The 15,545-nt window shown below is 43.4% G+C and overlaps 6 non-coding genes across 6 annotated transcripts; all 6 read right to left on the bottom strand.

The window, feature by feature from the left end:
* Positions 1-1,483: 1,483 nt before the first annotated feature.
* Positions 1,484-1,602, bottom strand: LOC117275171 (5S ribosomal RNA). Its single transcript, XR_004505322.2, has one exon. It is a non-coding gene; the product is annotated as a 5S ribosomal RNA (ribosomal RNA).
* A 521-nt stretch (positions 1,603-2,123) lies between these two features.
* Positions 2,124-2,242, bottom strand: LOC117275178 (5S ribosomal RNA). Its single transcript, XR_004505329.2, has one exon. It is a non-coding gene; the product is annotated as a 5S ribosomal RNA (ribosomal RNA).
* A 521-nt stretch (positions 2,243-2,763) lies between these two features.
* On the bottom strand, positions 2,764-2,882 carry LOC117275189 (5S ribosomal RNA). The gene has a single exon (XR_004505338.2). It is a non-coding gene; the product is annotated as a 5S ribosomal RNA (ribosomal RNA).
* Positions 2,883-3,406: 524 nt separating this feature from the next.
* On the bottom strand, positions 3,407-3,525 carry LOC117275168 (5S ribosomal RNA). The gene has a single exon (XR_004505319.2). It is a non-coding gene; the product is annotated as a 5S ribosomal RNA (ribosomal RNA).
* Positions 3,526-4,046: 521 nt separating this feature from the next.
* LOC117275165 (5S ribosomal RNA) lies at positions 4,047-4,165 on the bottom strand. The gene has a single exon (XR_004505315.2). It is a non-coding gene; the product is annotated as a 5S ribosomal RNA (ribosomal RNA).
* Positions 4,166-4,689: 524 nt separating this feature from the next.
* On the bottom strand, positions 4,690-4,808 carry LOC117275205 (5S ribosomal RNA). Its single transcript, XR_004505363.1, has one exon. It is a non-coding gene; the product is annotated as a 5S ribosomal RNA (ribosomal RNA).
* Positions 4,809-15,545: the final 10,737 nt, after the last annotated feature.

Below are 15,545 nucleotides of genomic sequence, written 5' to 3'. Positions count from 1 at the left end.
ATGCCTTACTTGTGTAAATTGTATTCTTTGATTTATTTATATTAATTGATATCTATATGAATATATTGTGAATTGTTAGATAAAGATATTAAAGGATGGAAATCTCATAGGCTTGATTGTCTGTTTAAATCAATTAATTGTTAAAAGAAATTATTCTCCTCCCAAATTTATCTTATAATAAATATACACTCCTTCCGGAGGCACATAAGAAAATGTCCTCCTTTCTTGTGGAGCGGGCCAAACGCCTCGGCAAGATAGATGCATCTATGGATCGCACCGCACGTCCCTCGGCAGTGTACACGACACTCTGGATCGGGTCGTACGTCCTCGGCATAAATCATGCTTAATAATAATAATTACACGATACTTTAATAATTTATTTCATCTTGTGAAGTTAATTAATAAATTGGAAAATCCTTGGAATTTAATGAATTATTATTCTTGCTTGTTTAGGAATTAATTGTTACTCCTGTAAATGATATTTAATTGACAAATTGGAATTTATTTGAATTGAAGGAATTTAATTAATATATTGACAATTGTTACATTTGAAGGAATTTGATTATTTCCACTGATTAAATAAATTATTGTAAATTCTGTAAATCATGCTGATTTAAATATCCTAGTTTTATTTCAATTATTATTGACCTATAGTGAGTGTCAAAGTCGGCCATCTCGTCTCTACCACTTCGAGATTAGGCTTGATACTTACTGGGTACACGTTTTTTATGTACTCATACTATACTTGATGTACTTTTTGTGCAGGATCTGAGACAGGTACTAGTGGAGGACCTATCATCACATACCCACGTCATCCCGAGGCATAGTTATGAGCTGCCTTTCTGAGCCGTTCTGCAGCTACCAGTGTCTCTTCTTATATTTATATTCTGTCTATTTCATTTCAGACAGTATTTGGAGTTTTGTATAATCTACTAGATGCTCATGCACTTGTGACACCGGGTCTTGGCACACACATTGGTAGAAGTTGGTATTTTATAATTTTCTTGGAATAAAAGTGTAACCAATGTACCATTGACTTATTAGTTGGCTTGCCTAGCTGTAGTGTTGAGCGCCATCACGACCTATAGGTGAAATTGAGTTGTGACAAAAGGCATTGACCAACAACAACAAGCCGCGTTCGACGATAATATCACAATTAGAGGCCCCGCAAGGCCTAGCTACATGCCTATCACACTAGGCTACTTGGAACGGCGACGTCGCAACTAGACGTTTTACGGATGTCGCCTTCGAGGCCAAGGCGTAGTGACGTGTCAAGTGCAACGGTGTTAAGCCCGTAAATATTTTCCTTATTTACTATATATTGCTTTTTTGATTTTTTTCATAACTATTAGCTTCAAAAATATTGTTATTTCGTGGAAACAAATATCTATTTCGTTTACACTGCTTAAAACTCATTTGTGAATTTATTAGACATACCGCCGATACATTAAAAGAAGTAAGATATAAATTTTGCTTAAAAGGAGGGATGCAACACGAGGACTTTCCTGGGGGTCACCCATCCTAGTACTATTCTCGCCCAAGCACGCTAAACTTCGGAGTTATGATGGGATCCGGTGCGTTAGTGCTGGTATGATCGCATCCGACATTCCTTGCACTCTAAATTCTCTTAATACCTTTCCTCCTTCCGCTTTAGGTGCGAAGGTGTAAAACCATAAAACGACATAACTTTACGCTCATTTATCCGTTTTACGCAATTCCTCTTTTAATTTCAACTATTTTTCGCGGCCAAAGGTATTGACCAACAACAACAAGCCGCGCTCAACGATAATATCACAATTAGAGGCCCCGTAAGGCCTAGCTACATGCCTATCACACTTGGCCGCATGGAACGGCGACGTCGCAACTAGACGTTTTACGGATGTCGCCTTCGAGGCCAAGGCGTAGTGACATGTCAAGTGCAACGTTGCTAAGACCGTAAATATTTTCCTTATTTACTATATATTGCTTTTTTGATTTTTTTCATAACTAATAGCTTTAAAAATATTGTTATTTCATGGAAAAAATATCTATTTCGTTTACACTGCTTAAAACTCATTTGTGAATTTATTAGACATACCGTCGATACATTAATAGAAGTAAGATACAAAGTTTGCTTAAAAGGAGGGATGCAACACGAGGACTTTCCAGGGGGTCACCCATCCTAGTACTACTCTCGCCCAAGCACGCTAAACTTCGGAGTTCTGATGGGATCTGGTGCGTTCATGCTGGTATTATTACATCCGACATTCCTTGCACTCTAAATTCTCTTAATACCTTTCCTCCTTCCGCTTTAGGTGCGAAGGTGTAAAACCATAAAACGACATAACTTTACGCTCATTTATCCGTTTTACGCAATTCCTCTTTTAATTTCAACTATTTTTCGCGGCCAAAGGTATTGACCAACAACAACAAGCCGCGCTCAACGATAATATCACAATTAGAGGCCCCGTAAGGCCTAGCTACATGCCTATCACACTAGGCCACATGGAACAACGACGTCGCAGCTAGATGTTTTAGGGATGTCGCCTTCGAGGCCAAGGCGTAGTGACGTGTCAAGTGCAACAGTGATAAGCCCGTAAATATTTTCCTTATTTACTATATATTGCTTTTTTGATTTTTTTCATAACTATTAGCTTTAAAAATATTGTTATTTCGTGTAAAAAATATCTATTTCGTTTACACTGCTTAAAACTCATTTGTGAATTTATTAGACATACCGTCGATGCATTAAAAGAAGTAAGATACAAATTTTACCTAAAAAGAGGGATGCAACACGAGGACTTCCCAGGCGGTCACCCATCCTAGTACTACTCTCGCCCAAGCACGCTTAGCTTCATAGTTCTGATGGCATCCGGTGCGTTAGTGCTGGTATGATCGCATCCGACATTCCTTGCACTCTAAATTCTCTTAATACCTTTCCTCCTTCCGCTTTAAGTGCGAAGGTGTAAAACCTTATAATGACATAACTTTATACTCATTTATACGTTTTACGCAATTCCTCTTTTGATTTACACTATTTTTTGCGGGTAAAGGCATTGACCAACAACAACAAGTCGCACTCGACGATAATATCACAATTAAAGGGCTCGTAAGGCCTAGCAACTTGCCTATCACAATAGGCTGCATGGAACGGCGACGTCGCAACTAGACGTTTTACGGATGTCGCCTTTGAGGCCAAGGCATAGTGACATGTCTAGTGAAACAGTGTTAAGCCCGTAAATATTTTCCTTATTTACTATGTATTGCTTTTTTGATTTTTTTCATAACTATTAGCTTTAAAAATTTTGTTATTTCGTGTAAAAAAAAACATCTATTTCGTTTACACCGCTTAAAACTCATTTGGGAGTTTATTAGACATACCGCCAATACATTAAAAGAAGTAAGATACAAATTTTGCCTAAAAAGAAGGATGCAACACGAGGACTTCCCAGGGGGTCACCCATCCCAGTACTACTCTCGCCCATGCATGCTTAGCTTCGGAGTTCTGTTGGGATCCGGTGCGTTAGTGCTGGTATGATCGCATCCGACATTCCTTGCACTCTAAATTCTCTTAATACCTTTCCTCCTTCCGTTTTACGTGCGAAGGTGTAAAACCTTAAAACGACATAACTTTACTCCCATTTATCCGGTTTGAGAAATTCCTCTTTTGATTTCAACTATTTTTCGTGGGCAAAGGCATTGAACAATAACAACAAGCGGCGCTTGACGATAATATCAGAATTAGAGGGCCTGGAAAGCCTAGCTACATGCCTATCACACTAGGCCGCACGGAATGACGACATCGTAACTAGACGTTTTACGGATGTTGCATTCGAGGCCAAGGCATAGTGATGTGTCAAGTGCAACGGTGTTAAGCCCGTAAATATTTTCCTTATTTACTATATATTGATTTTTTGATTTTTTTCATAACTATTAGCTTTAAAAATATTTTTATTTCATGTAAAAAATATCTATTTCGTTTACACTGCTTAAAACTTATTTGTAAATTTATTAGACATACCGTCGATACATTAAAAGTAGTAAGATACAAATTTTGCCTAAAAAGAGGGATGCAATATGAGGACTTCGCAGGGGGTCGCCCATCCTAGTACTACTCTCGCCCAAGCACGCTTAGCTTCGGAGTTCTGATGGGATCCGGTGCGTTAGTGATGGTATGATCGCATCCGACATTCCTTGCACTCTAAATTCTCTTAATACCTTTCCTCCTTCCGCTTTAGCTGGGAAGGTGTAAAACCTTAAAACGACATAACTTTACTCTCATTTATCCGGTTTGCGCAATTTCTCTTTTGATTTCATCTATTTTTCACGGGCAAAGGCATTGACCAACAACAACAAGCTGCGCTCGATGATAATATCACAATTAGAGGGCCCGTAAGGCCTAGCTACATGCCTATCACACTAGGCCGCATGGAACGGCGAAGTCGCAACTAGACGTTTTACGGATGTCGCCTTCGAGGCCAAGGCGTAGTGACGTGTCAAGTGTAACAGTGTTAAGACCGTAAATGTTTTCCTTATTTACTATATATTGCTTTTTTGATTTTTTTTCCATAACTATTAACTTTAAGAATATTATTATATCGTGTAAAAAAATATCTATTTCGTTTACACTGCTTAAAACTCATTTGTGAATTTATTAGACATAGCGCCGATACATTAAAAGAAGTAAGATACAAATTTTTCCTAAAAAGAGGGATGCAACATGAGGACTTCCCAGGGGGTCACCCATCCTAGTACTACTCTCGCCCTAGCACGCTTAGCTTCGGAGTTCTGATGGGATCCGGTGTGTTAGTAATGGTATGATCGCATCCGACATTCCTTACACTCTAAATTCTCTTAATACCTTTCCTCCTTCCGCTTTAGGTGCGAAGGTGTAAAACCTTAAAACGACATATGTAATGACCCGACCGGTCGTTTTGAGAGTTAGAGCCCCGAACCCCTGTTAACTTCTTTCCTCATATCTATTTCTGCTATTGTGACTTGCCGGAATGATTAGTTTTGAGTTTCAGAGTGTTTTGGGACACTTAGTCCTTAAATGAGAGCTTAAACCTTAGGATTTGGACCGTAGTCGGAACTGTGTGAATACGACTCCAGAATGGAATTTTGTCGGTTCCGTTAGTTCCGTTAGGTGAATTTGGGTTTACGGGTATGTCCAAATTGTGTTTTGGAGGTCCGTAGCTCATTTAGGCTTGAAATGGCAAAAGTTGAATTTTTGGAGTTTTGGGCCGGTAGTGGAATTTTTTGATAACGGGGTCGTTTTCCAATTCAAGAAGTTGAAGTAGGTCCGTAATGTTGATTATGACTTGTGCGCAAAATTTGAGGTCAATCGGACGTGATTTGATAGATTTCGGCATCGGTTGTAGAATTTTGAAGTTTCAAGTTCTTTAAGTTTGAATTGGAGGGTGATTTGTGATTTTAGCATTGTTTGATGTGATTTGAGAGCTCGACTATGTTCGTATGGTGCTTTAGGATTGGTTGGTATGTTTGGTCGAGGTGCCGGGGGCCTCGGGTGTGTTTCAGATGCTCAACGGGTCATTTTTGGACTTAGAGAGGTAGCAGATTTCTGGTGTTTTATTGCAGAGAAATCCTTCATCGCATTTGCGAGAGGTGCCTCACGATCGCGTAGAGAATCTGGGAAAGGCAGCTAAGTTGTTCTTCGCGTTCGCGAAGGTGTGGGACCTTAAGCCTACGCATTCGCGATATGGTCCTCGCGTTCGCGTAGAGGAACGGGGCAGAGGAAGCTTCGGGCATTAAGCCTACGCATTCGCTAAGAGGTTCCCGCGTTCGCGAAGGGGCCCGTCAGTGGAAGGTACGCATTTACGAGAGTACCCTCGCATTCGCGAAGGAAGAATTTTGGGCTAGTGGAAGATTGTTCATCGCATTCGCGACCGTGGTGTCGCGTTCGCGAAGAAGAACGCACCTGGGCAGAATTTAAGGTTCAAAATGAGGGTTGAGTTCATAACACAAATATTTAATTGAGAGCTCGGTAGAAGGCGAAATTTGGAGAGATTTTCGGAGGAAGTTTTTGGGTAATGATTCCTAACTCCTTTATGGTTATATTCCACTAATCTATGGTTGATTTCATCATTTAATTTCAGATTTTGGGGTTGAAATTGGGAAAAATTTGGAAGAACTTCTTCAACAAAGATTTCGAGTTTTAAAAGGGGATTTCTGGTCAGATTTGAGAAATTTTTATATGGTTAGACTCGTGAGTGAATGAGTGTTCGTATTGTGTGAGTGTTACCCGATTCCGAGATGTGAGCCCCACGAGCATTATTTTGAGTTAAATTTCGGAATTTTCGTTAAATGTTGATTTCGTTAATTAGATGAGTCTATTATTGTTGTATTTATGATACATAATTTCTTTTGGCTAGATTTGGGCCATTCAGAGCCGGATATTCGTGAGAAAGGTATTGTGACCGATTAGTTGAGCTTGACTCGAGGTAAGTGGCTTGCCTAACCTTGTGCTGGGGACTTTTCCCTTAAGGTGTTTGATATTAATTGATGTGTGGGGGCCGTGTACGTGAGGTGATGAGTACGTACACGGGCTATTATTGCAAAAATCCTATTTTTCCTTTCTAAATCATAAATTGTTTTTCCTTATTAAATTGCATTAATATGTTTAATTGTTAAACTTAGACTAGAGAAGCATGCTTATGTGTTTTAACTGCCTAATTGACATTCTGTGCGCCATGCTTAGTTAAGTCCCTATTTTCCTTATCTGTGTCCGGTATAAACTGTATAACTCGATGCCATACCTGCCATTTTATCTTGCGCTGCATATTTACTTTGGGATTACAGACGTATTCTGGGAGATCCCCCTATACTGCATATTTACTTTGGGACTACAGACGTATTCCGGGAGATCCCCCTGTACTGCATATTCATTTGGAACTACGGGACGGTATCCCGGGAGGTTCCCTACTGTGTTTACCTTGTTCTGAGCCGAGGGCTCCCTTAACTATTAAATTTTCGAGAATTTCTTTAAATGTGTTACTGTAAATTTTACTTATATCTTTTACTGTTTAATATATTATTTTTACTCCGGTAGGGCCTTGACCTGACCTCGTCACTACTCGACCGAGGTTAGGCTTGGCACTTACTTGGTACCACTGTGGTGTACTCATGCCCTTCCCTGCACTTGTTTTCGTGTGCAGATCTAGGTGCAAGCTATCAGCCTCGGGGTTAGTGCGTGCTGCTGATTTTAGGAGGCTTCAAGGTTCGTAGTCCCCTTCAAGTCCCCTTCGGGGTCCGCAGATCTGCTTGCGTGCTGCTGATTATCTTTAGACTTTTTTTATAGAACTACATAGATTATAGCAGCTTGTGACTTAGTGATATTCCGGGTCTTGGAAAATTATTTTGTATATGCCGAGTGGTACTACTCTTGGCTATTCACAATATGCTGTTGATCTTTAAGAATGTTGTGTTTTCTTTATATTTTTCGTAATATTAGGCTTACCTAGTAGTAAAGACTAGGTGTCATCACAACACCTTACGGAGGGTTAATTTAGGTCGTGACAAGTTGGTATCAGAGCACTAGGTTCATAGGAGTCCTGAGTCACAAGCCGTTTTATTAGAGTCACGCGGATCGGTGTAGAGACGTCCGTACTTATCTTCGGGAGGCTATGTAACTGTTTAGAATAATCATACTTCTTTGATTTCCTTGTCGTGCGAGTTATTGACATAAAGAATTCTAAGATTCTATTCTATTCTTTCTCACAGATGGTGAGGACCCGTACCGAGAGGACCGACAATCAGGCACCCGAGTCCCCTGTCAGAGCCGCCAGAGGCCGGGGTCGGGGTAGAGGATGACCACGCGGTGCAGCCCGAGCACCTGCGAGAGCTGCGTCAGAGGAGCCCCCAGCAGCTCCAGCTGGAGGGCCAGCACCGAAGATCCCTATTGCTACTCCAGCCCTGTAGGAGACTTTAGCTCAGTTCATGAGCATGTTCAGCACTCTGGCTCAGGCTGGACTATTTCCGATAGCTCCCGCTACATCTCAAGCCGGGGTAGGGGCACAGACTCCCGTAGCCCGCACTCTTGAGCAGAGGGTCCAGGTTGATCAGGCCCCCGAGTATATTCCTATGCCCCTAGTGGCTCCGGTTCAGCATGAGATTAGGGTAGCTGCTTCTGAGGCAGAGCAGCTCAGACTTGAGAGGTACAAGAAGTACCATCCACCTACTTTCAGCGGACTAGATTTAGATGATGCTCTGGGTTTTCTTGAGGAGTGTCATCGTATTCTCTGCACTATGGGCATTGTGGAGACGAGTGGGGTTTCTTTCACCGCTTTCCAGCTGAGGGGAGCGACATATCAGTGGTGGCGTGCCTATGAGCTGAGTAGTCCAGACGAGGAAACCTCACTCACTTGGACTCAGTTTTTAGAGATATTCTTGTGTGAGTGTGCTCCCCAGAGCCTCAAGGATGCTTGGTGCGCAGAGTTTGAGCAGCTGCATCAGGGTGCTATGACTGTGTCGGAGTATGCAGTCCGTTTTAGCGAGTTAGCTCGCCATGCACCGGCTCTGGTTGCTACAGTTAGAGAGAGAGTTCGTCGCTTTATTGAGGGACTCCACCCCAGTATTCGGACCAGTATGGCCAGGGGTTGGAGATGGACATCACTTATCAACAAGCAGTGAGCATTTCCAGGAGAGTGGAGGGCATGTTTGCCCGGGACAGAGAGGTGAGAGAGGCCAAGAGGTCTCGAGAGACTGGTCATTATTTAGGAGCTCGTGCGCCAGCAGCACGCTATGGTAGGGGTTTTGTGAGTCGCCCTGTTCATTCAGCTCTTCCAGCAGCCAGCGGTGTTCCAGCTCCTCCTAGACCTCAGGAGCCTTATTATGCACCGCCAGTATCCAGTATGCCTCCTACTCGAGTTCTATTACCGGGCAGTCTAGCAGGCCAGGTCCGAGTCAGTATCAGCCGTCGCATCCTCTGAGGGGTTGTTTTGAGTATGGTGACACGCGTCGCATGGATAGAGATTTCCCCAGAGCCAGGAGGGGTGCACCTCCATAGACTTATCAACCTCCACGTGCTCCACTGAGCCCTCCGCCATTCTTCCCTCCCCAGCTACCACCCCACCTTCTCAGGCAGCTCGTGGCGGAGGTCGGGGAGGTAGAGGTCGCCCTAGAGGGGAGGCCAGGCCAGGTACTATGCCCTTCCAGCCCGTTCAGAGGCCGTTGCTTCAGATTCAGTCATCATAGGTATCGTCCCTGTCTGTCATAGGGATGCATCAGTATTATTTGACCCAGGCTCTACGTATTTATATGTGTCTTCTTATTTTGCTCCACATTTGGGGATATCTTGGGATTCTTTGAGTTCCCATGTTTATTTATCTACTCCCGTGGGAGATTCGCTCATTGTGGATCATGTATATCGGTCGTGTTTGATTGCTCTTAGTGGTTTTGAGACCAGAGCCGATTTGTTATTACTCAGTATGGTAGATTTTGATGTTATCTTGGGCATGGATTGGTTGTCGTCCCATTATGCTATTCTTGATTTTCATGCTAAGACCGTGACGCTGGCTATGCCAGGATTGCCGAGATTAGAGTGAAGAGGTACCTTAGAGTATACTCCCCGCAGGGTCATTTCATTCCTTAAGGCTCAGCGAATGGTTGAAAAGGGGTGTGATGCGTATTTGGCCTATGTGAGAGATGTCAGTATTGATACCCCTATAGTTGAGTCAGTCCCAGTAGTGAGGGAATTCCCTGATGTGTTTCCAGCTAATCTTCCGGGTATGCCGCCCGATAGAGATATTGATTTCGGCATTGATTTGTTCCCGGGCACTCAGCCCATTTCTATTCCTCCCTACCGTATGGCTCCTCCTGAGTTGAAGGAGTTGAAGGAGCAGTTGCTGGAGTTGCTTGATAAGGGTTTCATCAGGCCCAGTGTATCACCTTGGGGTGCTCCGGTCTTATTTGTGAAGAAGAAGGATGGTTCTATGCGTATGTGTATTGATTATCGGTAGTTGAACAAGGTTACAGTGAAGAACATGTATCCTTTGCCTCGCATCGATGATTTATTTGATCAGTTACAGGGTGCCAGGGTGTTTTCCAAGATTGACTTGTGTTCTGGCTATCATCAATTGAAGATTTGGGAGCCGGACATCCCGAAGACTACTTTCAGGACCAGATATGGTCACTATGAGTTTCTTGTCATGTCATTTGGGCTGACCAATGCCCCAGCAGCCTTTATACATTTGATGAACAGTGTGTTCCGGCCTTATCTTGATTCCTTCGTCATTGTGTTTATTGATGACATCCTGCTATATTCCCGGTCTCGGGAAGATCATGAGCAGCACCTGAGGACCGTGCTTCAAACTTTGAGGGAGAAAATATTGTATGCAAAATTTTCTAAGTTTGAATTCTGGCTTGATTCAGTGGCATTCTTGGGCCACATAGTGTCTTGTGATGGGATCAAGGTGTATCCGAAGAAGGTGGAGGCAGTGCAGAGTTGGCCCAGACCATCCTCAGCTACGGAGATCCGTAATTTCCTTGGTTTGGCGGGGTATTACCGTCACTTTGTGGGGGGATTTTCATCCATTGCAGCACCTATGACCAGGCTGACCCAGAAGGGTGCTCCGTTCAGGTGGACCAAGGAGTGTGAGGAGAGCTTTCAAAAGCTCAAGACAGATTTGACTACAGCTCCAATATTAGTATTGCCTACAGGTTCGGGGTCCTACACTGTCTATTATGATGCCTCGAGGATTGGCCTTGGAGCAGTATTGATGCAGGACAATAGGGTGATTGCCTACGCATCTAGACAGTTGAAGGTGCATGAGAAGAATTATCCGATTCATGATCTCGCATTAGCAGCTATTGTTCACGCCCTGAAGATCTGGTGTCATTATTTGTACGGTGTTCCCTATGAGATTTACACTGATCACCGGAGTTTGCAGCACTTGTTCAGGCAGAAGGACCTTAATTTGCGTCAGCGGAGGTGGTTGGATCTACTTAAAGACTATGATATCACTATATTGTACCACCCGGGAAAGGCCAATGTAGTGGCCGACACCTTGAGTCGCCGGGCAGAGAGTTTGGGGAGTTTGGAATATCTTCCGGCAGCTGAGAGGCCCTTAGCCTTGGATGTTCAGGCCTTAGCCAGTCAGTTCGTGAGATTAGATATTTCAGAGCCTAGCCGGGTATTAGCTTGTGTGGTTGCTCGGTCTTCTCTTTATGACCGTATCAAGGAGCGCCAGTATGATGATCCTCATCTTCTAGTTCTTCAAGACAGGGTTCGACGAGGTGATGCCAGCGATGTGACTATTAGTGATGACGGTGTGATGAGGATGCATGGCCGGATCTGTGTGCCCAATGTATATGGGATTCGGGAGTTGATTCTCGAGGAGGCCCATAGTTCGCGATACTCCATTCATCCCAGTGCCGTGAAGATGTAGCAGGATATGAGACAACACTATTGGTGGAGGAGGATAAAGAAGGATATAGTTAGGTTTGTGGCCAAGTGTCTCAACTGTCAGCAGGTCAAATATAAGCACCAGAGGCCGGGTGGATTACTTCATAGGTTAGAGATCCCAGAGTGGAAGTGGGAGCGGATCACCATGGACTTTGTAGTTGGACTTCCACGGACTTTGAGAAAGTTCGATGCTATTTGGGTGATCGTGCATCTGCTGACCAAGTCAGCTCATTTTATTCCAGTGTTGACCACTTATTCTTCTGAGAGGTTGGCTGAGATTTATATCAGAGAGATTGTCCGCTTTCATGGTATTCCAGTATCCATCATTTCAGATAGAGGTACACAGTTCACATCACGGTTTTGGAGAGCCGTACAACAGGAGTTGGGTACTAGGGTGGAGTTGAGCACAGCCTTTCACCCTCAGACAGACGGGCAGTCCGAGTGCATGATTCAGATTCTTGAGGATATGCTCCGTGCCTGTGTGATGTAGTTCGGAGGGTCATGAGACCAATACTTGCCACTTACAGAGTTCGCTTACAATAACAGTTACCAGTCCAGTATTCAGATGGCACCGTACGAGGCTTTGTATGGTAGGCGGTTCCAGTCCCCAGTGGGATGGTTTGAGCCGGGCAAGGCCTGATTGTTGGGTACAGATTTAGTCTAGGATGCCTTGGATAAGGTGAAGGTGATTCAAGAGAGACTTTGCACAGCCCAGTCCAGGCAGAAGAGTTATGCAGACCGAAATGTTCGTGACTTGGAATTTATGGTTGGTGAGCGGGTCTTGCTTCGGGTATCGCCTATGAAGGGCTTCATGAGGTTCGGGAAGAAGGGCAAGCTGAGCTCGAGGTTCATTGGTCCTTTTTAGATATTGCAGCGAGTTGGGGAGGTTGCTTATGAGCTTGTCTTGCCTCCTAGCCTAGCAGGAGTCCACCCGGTATTCCACGTGTCTATGCTCCGAAATTATCACGGTGATCCAACTCATTTATTGGATTTCAGCTCAGTCCAGTTGGACAAGGATCTATCTTATGTTGAGGAGCCAGTAGCCATTTTGGACAGGCAGGTCAGAAAGCTCAGGTCAAAGAATATTGCTTCATTAAAGGTGCAGTGGAGGGGTCAGCCGGTCAAGGAGGCAACTTAGGAGACCGAGCAGGATATGCGCAGCCAATACCCTCATCTTTTCACGGTTTCAGGTATGTCTTTATAATCGTTCGAGGACGAATGATTGTTTTAAGAGTGGGAGGATGCAACGACCCGGTCGGTCATTTTGAGAGTTAGAGCCCCGAACCCCTGTTAATTGCTTTCCTCATATCTATTTCTGCTATTGTGACTTGCCGGATTGATTGGTTTTGAGTTTTGGAGTGTTTTGGGACACTTAGTCCCTAAATGAGAGCTTAAGCCTTAGTATTTGGACCGTAGTCGAAACTGTGTGAACACGACTCCGGAATAGAATTTTGTCCATTCCGTTAGCTCCGTTAGGTGAATTTGGGTTTAGGGGCGTGTCCAGATTGTGTTTTGGAGGTCCGTAACTCATTTAGACTTGAAATGGCGAAAGTTAAATTTTTGGAGTTTTGGCCGGTAGTGGAATTTTTTTGATATCGGGGTCGTTTTCCAATTCGGGAAGTTGGAGTAGGTCTGTAATGTTGATTATGACTTGTGCGCAAAATTTGAGGTCAATCAGACGTGATTTGATAGGTTTCGGCATCGGTTGTAGAATTTTGAAGTTTCAAGTTCTTTAAGTTTGAATTGGAGGATGATTTCTGATTTTAGCATTGTTTGATGTGATTTGAGAGCTTGACTAAGTTCGTATGGTGTTTTAGGATTGGTTGGTATGTTTGGTCGAGGTCCCGGGGGCCTCAGGTGTGTTTTAGATGCTCAACGGGTCATTTTTGGACTTAGAGAAGTAGCAAATTTCTGGTGTTTTATTGCAGAGAAATCCATCATCGCGTTCGCGAAAGGTGCCTCACGATCGCGTAGAGAATCTGGGAAAGGCAGCTAAGTTATTCTTCATGTTCGCGATGATGTTCCCGCATTCGTGAACATGTGGGACCTTAAGCCTACGCATTCGCGATATGGTCCTCGCGTTCGCGTAGAGGAACGGGGCAGAGGAAGCTTTGGGCATTAAGCCTACGCGTTCGCTAAGACGTTCCCGCGTTCGCGAAGGGGGCCGTCAATGGAAGGTACGCGTTCGCGAGAGTACCCTCGCCTTCACGAAGGAGGAATTTTAGGCCAGTGGAAGATTTTTCATCGCGTTCGCGACCGCGGTGTCGCGTTCCTGAAGAAGAACGCACCTGGGCAGAATTTAAGGTTCAAAAACGAGGGTTGAGTTCATAACACAAATATTTTATTGAGAGCTCGGTAGAAGGCAAAATTTGGAGAGATTTTCGGAGGAAGTTTTTGGGTAATGATTCCTACTCCTTTATGCTTATATTCCACTAATCTCTGGTTGATTTCACCATTTAATTTCGGATTTAGGGGTTGAAATTGGAAAAAATGTGGAAGAACTTCTTCAACAAAGATTTCGAGTTTTGAAAGGGGATTTGTGGTCAGATTTGAGAAATTTTTATATGGTTAGACTTGTGAGTGAATGAGTGTTCGTATTTTGTGAGTGTTACCCGATTCCGAGATGTGGGCCGCACGGGTATTATTTTGAGTTAAATTTCGGAATTTTCGTTAAATGTTGATTTCGTTAATTAGACGAGTCTATTATTGTTGTATTTATGATACGCAATTCCTTTTGGCTAGATCTGGGCCATTCAGAGCCGGATATTTGTGGGAAAGGAATTGTGACCGATTAGTTGAGTTTGACTCGAGGTAAGTGGCTTGCCTAACCTTGTGTTGGGGACTTTTCCCTTAAGGTGTTTGATATTAATTGATGTGTGGGCGTCGTGTACATGAGGTGACGAGTACGTACACGGGCTATTATTGCAAAAATACCATTTTTCCTTTCTAAATCATAAACTGTTTTTCCTTATTAAATTGCACTAATATGTTAAATTGTTAAACTTAGACTAGAGAAGCATGCTTATGTGTTTTAACTGCCTAATTGACATTCTGTGCGCCATGCTTAGTCAAGTCCCTATTTTCCTTATCTGTGTCCGGTATAAATTGTATAACTCGATGCCATACCTGTCATTTTATCTTGCGTTGCATATTTACTTTGGGACTATGGACATATTCCGGGAGATCCCCCTGTACTGCATATTTACTTTGGGACTACGGACGTATTCCGGGAGATCCCCCAGCACTGCATATATACTTTGGGACTAAGGACGTATTCCGGGAGATCCCCCGGCACTGCATATTTACTTTGGGACTACGGACATATTCCGAGAGATTCCCCTGTACTGCATATTCATTTGGAACTACGGGACGGTATCCCGAGAGGTTCCCCACTGTGTTTACCTTGTTCTGAGCCGAGGGCTCCCTTAACTGTTAAGTTTTCGAGAATTTCTTTAACTGTGTTACCGTAAATTTTACTTATATATTTTACTATTTAATTTATTATATTTACTCCGGTAGGGCCTTGACCTGACCTCGTCACTACTCGACCGAGGTTAGGCTTGGCACTTACGGAGTACCATTGTGGTGTACTCATGCCCTTCCCTGCACATGTTTTCATGTGCAGATCCAGGTGCGAGCTATAAGCCTCGGGGTTAGTGCGTGCTGCTGATTTTAGGAGTCTTCAAGGTACTACTGCTCGCGTACGATGATCTTTGGAGTCCCCTTCTACTCCCTCGCCTAGAGTCTTTCTTTATTATCTTCAGACTTTTGTATAGAACTACATAGATTATAGTAGCTTGTGACTTAGTGATATTCCAGGTCTTGGAAAATTATTTTGTATATGCCGAGTGGTACTACTCTTGGCTATTCACAATATGTTGTTGATCTTTAAGAATGTTGTGTTTTCATTATATTTTTCGTAATATTAGGCTTACCTAGTCGTAAAGACTAGGTGCCATCACGACACCTTACGGAGGGTTAATTTTGGCCGTGACAACATAACTTTACGCTCAATTATCCGTTTTTCAGCAATTCCTCTTTTGATTTCAACTATTTTTCGCGGGCAAAGGCATTGACCAACAACAACAAGATGCGCTCGACGATAATATCACAATTAGAGAGCCCGTAAGGCCTAGCTACATGC

Source organism: Nicotiana tomentosiformis, chromosome 4 (genome assembly GCF_000390325.3).
Source record: "Nicotiana tomentosiformis chromosome 4, ASM39032v3, whole genome shotgun sequence".
NCBI lineage: Eukaryota > Viridiplantae > Streptophyta > Magnoliopsida > Solanales > Solanaceae > Nicotiana > Nicotiana tomentosiformis.
The sequence above is the reverse complement of the archived record's forward strand: the minus strand, read 5'-3'. Positions and strand labels throughout refer to the sequence as shown.